Consider the following 8,018-nt stretch of genomic DNA (forward strand, 5'->3'; position numbering starts at 1 on the left):
CTCTCCACTCACTAAATCCAGAACACAATCTTTCTGAAAATTCCCTGGGAGGGAGGTGGTGATTGCTTCAGTGGGTGAAAAGATCACACAAGTGTCTGTAGTTCACTGGGCCGCAAAATAAAATTGAAATTATTTCTAGAAATTCACCACAGGAAAACAACTGAAAGGGATGAAATAACCTATGTATATGGAGGTTTTTTTTTAAGGGGAAAAAATGAGAAACAAAATGGTCAACTGAAGGATGAAGTTAAGAAAAATAAACATTACCTTTAATAGTCAGAACTGACACACAACTTCTGCAGATACTAGAACAGACCACTTTCTTTTGTAAATAGCCAAGAACAAAAGACGCATAAACCTAGGAGAGGGAAACTTTTCTTTGTTGGAGATGAGAAAGGAGAACTTCATGGACCCATTCACTCAAGCCAGAAGCTGTACAAGGAATCCAGAAGGCTGGGTTCCTCCTGTAATAATCCTTTGTTTATCGGTTCCGGCTGGATGCAGGAGGCTGGCCTCGAGAACATCCACACACCTTCACCATCTCTGGGTTTCGGCTGGCTCTCAGTAGCATCACATAACAGTGGAGAAGTCTTTGTGGAAGAGCTTTGATCAAGTGGCCTTAGGCAGTACATGGCTTCTCCTATTCCCTATTCTATAGGCGCCGTCTGTTGACTGTCACCTACCCAGCAGCCTTCTGTTCTGTACCGAGAGCCCTAAGGGCGAGGCTGCAAAATCAGAGTCATCTGAGTAGATACCCTGTCATTCTGGACCAGAAGGGAACAGAGGGAAAGGCCTCATGGACTTCCTTCTCTCCTCCCTCTTTGGGAAGTTTTAATTTCAATGTTTGTTTATTATACAAATATAGGAGAAGTCTAAAGGAAAGATATATTCTCATTGTCTCAGAGGGGTATATGGGTGGAATTTAGGAGTCAAAGAGGCCTAGATGTAAACTCGAGCTTGGTGACTCACTTAAAACACACACACACACACACACACACACACACACACACACACACACACACACACACACAGACACAGACCTTATTTTCCTCTACATACATATTTATGATAAATTTTAATTTATAAATTAGTTATAGTAAAACACTAACAAATAAGAATTACAACAACGTCACCAACATCACTTCCAAATGAGTAGGTTACCCAGCTTTCTCTCTCAGGGTGTCTCATGCCACAGTTGAGCACGGTACTGTCACTGTGAAACCCAGAACCTCAGCTACATGGGAACCTTGGAAACACAGAAGCTTCATAGTTCATGTGAAGGGAGATTGTAGACACAGTATTAGATCCTGGGGGTGAAAGTTTCCTGGGTTCTCTGCTTTTCAATATTGTTGTTTAAATCCATTGTTCTCCTTTCTCATTCTTGTCCGGAGATGCAAAAGTACTTTCATACATTGTAGATGTCACTTAGCTTTCTATGCTTTCCCTCTGACACCGTCTCACTGTGTGTTCCTCTTCTAGAGTGACATAAAATGACAGAGATTCAAACTCTTGGTACTTGGCTCTCAGAGTCACCACATGAAGGAATGAACACTGTTCTTTTGAGTTGATCTACCACGATTTATATAAGGACTCCTTTTTGTTGGTCATTTTGTTTCTCATTTTTTCCCCTTAAAAAGCCTCCGTGCGCATAGGTTATTTCCTCTCTTTAAGTTGTTTTCTCGTGGTGAATTTCTAGAAAGAACTTCACATTTATTTGGAGGCAATGAACTGTGCTCACTCTGCCCACATCTGTCACTCTGCTCTGCTCCTCTGTAGGTCTGGCTAAGAATTAAGTCTGTTGACGGAACTGACTCAGAAACAATAGGAATTGTAGGGAAAGTGCCTGGTGCTTGTCACAGTCTAGGCAGAGGGTCAAAGAACAAAGAGCTGGAATTCTTCTCTGAAGGTCTGGTCAGTCTCAGCAAGAAATTTCAAAAGGAAAGGACATTTCATTCAAGTAGAGCTGTCAAGGAAGTCCGGGAGGGGAGGAATTCACAAAAAGGTGAAATGTGAAAGTCACTTAAATGCCTACCAGTATGAGAATGAATAAATAAAATACACTATGGTTCTTTGGCAGACTTTCATAAACAGTTGAAAGTGAAGTAAGTCAATAAATTGCAATGTAAAAAATTTTCAAAAGACTGGATGAAAAAAATTACATTATAATATTATGTTATTTACATAATTTTAAAATCACATTAAAGTATCTTCTATTTTTCACAAATACTAACAAACACATTTATTTATTTTTCTATAAAGATTTTTTAATTAACATGTGAAAATATATATGTTGAATTAATACATAAAAATATCTGTCTTTCTGAAGCCTGTCAAAAATATTTAAAATTTTTTTCTTCAGTTTTCTTAAGATATATAGTATAATCTCTATTTATAGTTTCAACCTATTCATTTAAAATATCTAAAATAGCCGGGTGGTGGTGGCACATGCCTTTAATCCCAGCACTCGGGAGGCAGAGCCAGGCAGATCTCTGTGAGTTCGAGGCCAGCCTGGGCTACCAAGTGAGTCCCAGGAAAGGTGCAAAGCTACACAGAAAAATCCTGTCTCGAAAAAAAAAAAAAAAAAAAAAAACAACCCAAAAAAATTATCTAAAATGAACAAGGAATTTCCCATATACATTATGATTACCTTTCTCTATAGAAGGTAGAAATAGAAGCAATTTGAGTTTTCCTACAATGCTTTTCATTTAAAAAGAATAGGGCTGTAAATATGATAAAAATGGAAGAAGAGTTAATTCTAGGAAGGGGATGCTTAAACATTTTATTAATCTTTATTGTTTTCTGTACTTACTAACTTTCCCAAATCATTATCAGCAGCAGTGAGAGAGCTTCTAAACATTAAAGGTACAGGTGATGGCTTTGATGGACGAGGGGGTATGCAGGCGACGGGCTGGAAGAAAAGGGCTGTGTATCTGAGTGGTTGGGAGGGGAGGGGTGTATAGGTAATGAAGATAGGAAAACCAATAGTTAATATTGTCACGTGCTGCCTGACTGTAGAGGCTGCTGCGGCATCAACAGACTCTCCCTTTAGGACCAAAAGCTTCCGGTGATTTGAGCTCCTGGTGTCTCACTCCCGCATTCTGCTTTGGAAGTTGCTGAAAGTGGTTGTCTTACTCAGTTATTCTCTGTCACTGGCTTCGTCCCAATCCAGAGGAACCTAATTGGATATCAATGACCTTTGCTTTAGTTGAGACAGGCAAAGGAAGGGTACAGTTCCAGAGATTCCCAGGAGAGTGACTGAGAATGTTGGATTGATATCACAGTTCAACTAATTTCTTCCTTTCCCAAGCCTCATCCTTCATCCCTCGTCCCCCTTCTCCCACAGATATTGGTCCCAAGAGCAGTAACTTTCTATAGAAAAATCTCATAGTCTTGATGCAGCAGCCGTAACAACAGCAGCAACAGGAGCAGCAACAACATCAGCAACATCAGCAACATCAGCAACAACATCAGCAACAGCATCAGCAGCAGCAACAGCAGCAACAGCAACAACAGCAACAACAACATCAGCAGCAACAACAGCAACAATAACAGCAGCAACAGCATCATCATCATCATCAACAGCAGCAGCAGAAACTCTCCGAGTCATAGCAACTGTTTTCCATGGAACTTGACCCACAAGCTTCCCCAACACTGGAATACAAACTTTTCTTATGTTCCCCCCATTTGGACAGCTTAAGCAAGTCTCGTGTATTTACATTCCTGGTTTCCATCATCCCCAGTCGTTAACCAGCTGTTATTGTGCTTGCAAGAAGAAAAATCAGATTCAGGTTCTGATCTTGAGGAGCTAATATAATAGTCCAGACTGAAAACCAAGACCTGAGTCTTGGAAACAGCACAAAAACACTCCTCTCCAAATGATATTAAAATATAAAATTCTACCTGAAGGAGCAATAGAAATACCCATGGAGTGGGCATATGTAGTTTGTGAGCTCAAATGTATTAAATTATGGAAATGAATAAAGATGCCGGAAAGTTAGTAAAACTTTAAAAAAGAATTAGAAGATTGGCAAAGAACCAGAAAGCTCACCAATAAATAGTTCACAGACACAGTGAATTAGAAGGGTGAAGGGAGAACGACAGGGCCAATTTCATATTGGAAGATGAAATGCCTAGCTGCGGGGCTTAGCTAGAACTACAGAAAGCCGGAAGGAAGCTATGCTGGATGGCGTAACCAGAGGCTCTTGAGTCATGTTCTGAAAAGTGTTAGACTTAGGGCTGAGAATAATGATTTTATAGCAAGGGCAATGGTTTCTGAACAGTGAGCCTGAAGCAGTTCTAAATGAGGGCTGATGTAGTGAAGGATGTGTAGCATTTCCTGGAGGGGATGGACCCCACCGGCAGCCTGCAACTTGCACAGAGGTCCACCATGAAACTAAGGCAAGGTGGGGGTGGTGGCAAGGCAGCTACCTGGACTGACCACTGGAAATGAGCCCACATGTTCAACGGAACCTAAGTTAGAGTGGTTCACCACTCCCCATGTTGATGCTGACCTCCCAGAGCTCCAGTGGTAACCTGGTCCTCTCTCCACCTACCTACATGTCCATCAGGGCCGTCAGGGTAAGTCATGCCTCCTGTGTGAAATCTTGTCTCCTTCAGGCCACAGGGATCTCTCTTTTCTTGGAAACCCTAGTCCTTCTAGCCAAACTATTTTGTTCTATGTTTAAACTAAGTTAACACTGACTTACAAGTTATTGTTGAGGTCCACAGTATAGCCAGAGTTCTTCTCATCACCTCCTCCCTCCAGAGAAGCAGAGCTGAACACAGTTTTTGGCACGTAGACGGCCCTTGCACCTGTAACTCTTTACCCCTCACAGCACTCCTGGCAGGTAATTCATGTCATTATCCCTGTTTCACAGACAGTCAAAGCACCCAGCTAGGCAAGGATACGTCTGAACCAACCCACTCACCCTCATCCTACTCAGTTAGATCCTGGAAGAAGGCTGCTAATGGGTGCCTGAGTCGATGAAGAAGGACTCAGGTAATGACATGCCGTAGTCGTGGACACAGTAAGAGTTTGGGTCCTCAGGCCATCTCTAGACTCTTACATGAGTAGAAACTTTGTTCTTTGGGCAGAAAAGCCAGGGTGTGATAAAGGAAAGAGGAGAGATTATAAAACCCTCCTCCAGAAGAATTCCTGCAACTGTAGCAATTCCTACAATGTGATTTCTGTTGACAAGGAGCAGCATTTAAAATGAAGGAACTAAACAACTAATGGGTCTTCTTAAAGCACTCTTCTTCTAAATCTGTAGCTTCACGCATTCGTAAACTTCTCCAGACCCCGTAGGGTTTGGGATTCCTCTGGGGCTCAGGAAACTTAAAATACAGGCAACAGCACAGTCGGGCTGTTTATCTTCAACCTCATTGCTTCCCCCTCTCTTCTCTCTTATCGGAATCCAAGGAAGTCAGAAGCGACATGTAAGTAAGATAGAGACTAGAAGAGTTATCACTCGTTGCCAGGTGAAGAATCATAGCCGAGCTGGGTTAACTTGATGGCCTCTGTTGAAATTCAGGACCTCTTATCTGTGTTCCCACTTCTGCCGTCTAGACACTTGACAATGATTTGCAGGAAATTAAGGCACTTACCCCTGCTGAGAAGTCAAAGTTAAAACATTCCTAAACATAATTTTACCCTGTGTGTGTTTAATGGGAGTCAATGTTAATTCAGCAGGAAAAGAGAAATGGTTTTTCCTCTCTCTGTCTCTGTTTTTCTGTCTCTGTCTGTCTGTTTGTCTGTCTCGCTCTCTCTATTTGTGTGTGTGTGTGTGTGTGTGTGTGTGTGTGTGTGTGTGTTTGTCTGTGTGTGTGTGTGTGTGTGTGTGTGTGTGATTAGCCCACTCTCCTTCAAACATAGGAGTAATTTTTCAGTCTGGTCTTTCTAGGCTAGTGAGCTTGTCAGATTATTTAAGACACAAAATATAGGCCTATTTTTCTCTGACAAAAGGAAATGGGAGGAGCTAAGATTCTCACATTCAACCTCTTTTGGTTTCTTTTGATTTCCTTTTCCTCACAAAGTTAGGAATAATTTTATTCTCAGTACACTGTAGAACTGCCTAACGTGAAACACTGGCTTTTGTTGGGAAAACGCTCTGATATATTCAAGTTAAGATTCCAGGGCTTAGTATTATCATCTGGCCTCCAGGTTGTGAAAGGATGAAAGAAACGCTTTTCCGCTAAACAAGAGAGAGGAGGATTTGAGGTTCGCCTTTCCCGGAGACAGACAGAGGGATTCGTGAACGGTGTTGGAGAGTGAATGTTGTAGCTAAGGGCCACCACTGCCAAAGCTGCCAGCTCTTAGAGAACAATTTATGAGAATGAAAAAGGGAAAGGATTATCAACAGCAGTTGTTTTGTTTTTCTGCCTCCTCTTCTCTCCCCTCCCTTGTGAAATGTTCGAAATGCTGGAGGGAAAATGGAGGTAAGTCATCCATCCACACTAAGGGCAAAGATGCTTTCACAGAGGCCCGGACCAACGCATAGGAGAACGCCTTGCTCAGGTTGTACTGTAGGACTATCCAGATTAGTTAATTTTATTTTAATTTATTTTTTTTCACAATGAGCCCGGTTATTCCCGGAATGGATCAGAGTGAGACAAGATGGTGCACCTCAGGCCTGGGGAAAGTACTGCCACCCAAGCATGAGGACCTGAAGTTGGATCCCCGTGTAAAGGCCAGGTTACTCTATAGCCTTAGTGCTGGGGGCACAGAAGGATTAGATCAAGGGAGCTCACCCGCCTGCCAGTCTAGCCAGCCAGGGAGGTGCAAGCTCAGTGAGACACCTCATCTCAAAAAATAAGGTAGAGGTAGCAATATAGGAAGACACTGAATGTCAGCCCCTGGCTGCCACATACATGTGCACACACATGTGCACACCCACAAACACGCACTTACGCATAAGCTCTACCGCCCACATACAACTATTTTACATTTGGCTATCACAAACATCATTTCTCATTATGCAACATGTTTTAGAAGGTAAAAGGAAGAACGAGCCAGCCATTTGTTAAATGGAGATGAAGCATTTTGTATACTTTTGTATACAGTTTTATCTTGTACAAACTGTTAAGTGTGTACTCAGCTATAGGGTGAGAATTCATTATGAGATGTCTTTGGAATGGGCTCCAAGTGTAGACATAAAATCCACTTATGGTTCATTTATAGTTTATGCACTTGGGCTGAAGGTAATTTCAGATAATGTTTTCATAATTTTGTGTCTTTTACTAGTGTAAAATATTAATCATGGAAGATGGTGAGTTTTACCATGACATCTTCACACATGCCTCCATGTTGCTTCCATCACATTTACTCCCCTGTGACCCACACTTTATTCCTCACTTCCGCTGGTCCACTTCTTACTCCGTAATTCTTCTCCTGTGCTTTTGTTTTTATCTTTTGGTCTACATACAAGACCAAACACGACTTTTTCTGAGTCAACATGACAGCCTCCAGCTCTGTTCATTCTCCTTCCTATGACGTGAGCTACTCGTCACCTGAGGTCAAGTGTGGATTTTTCCCTTTACAGCATCATGTCTGTATTCAGAAAGTTCTGGAGTTCGAAGCCTATCCAATCTAGATTTTCAGATTAGGATATAGTTCTCAGCTCAGCCTACAGTTTTCTGGAGCTGCCACAAGTGTATACCTCAAACTGTGTGGCTAAAACAACAAAAATGTATTTGCTCACAGCACTAGAGTCTTGAATTCACTTAAGGCCTCCCCACTTGGCTTGCGGGTGGCCATCTTCTACTTCTTCCTGTGATCTTCTTTAATCTGTTTTTTCTTTGTTTTTAGTGTGACATAGTTTCTGTTTATAAGGACATTATCAGTCCTAGACCAGGGCTTACCCACATGCCCTTCCAAGACCCTGTATTCAAACACAGGGACATTCTGAAATCCTAGTAGTTAAGGTGGACATATAAATGGGAGGTGAGTGGGGTAGGATTCAGCCCATTCACTGAGGCATCTATAATATGGGAAGTTTTTTTGTACATGTTTACACGTACAT

The sequence above is a fragment of the Peromyscus eremicus genome, chromosome 8a, assembly GCF_949786415.1.
Source record: "Peromyscus eremicus chromosome 8a, PerEre_H2_v1, whole genome shotgun sequence".
NCBI classification, from domain to species: domain Eukaryota; kingdom Metazoa; phylum Chordata; class Mammalia; order Rodentia; family Cricetidae; genus Peromyscus; species Peromyscus eremicus.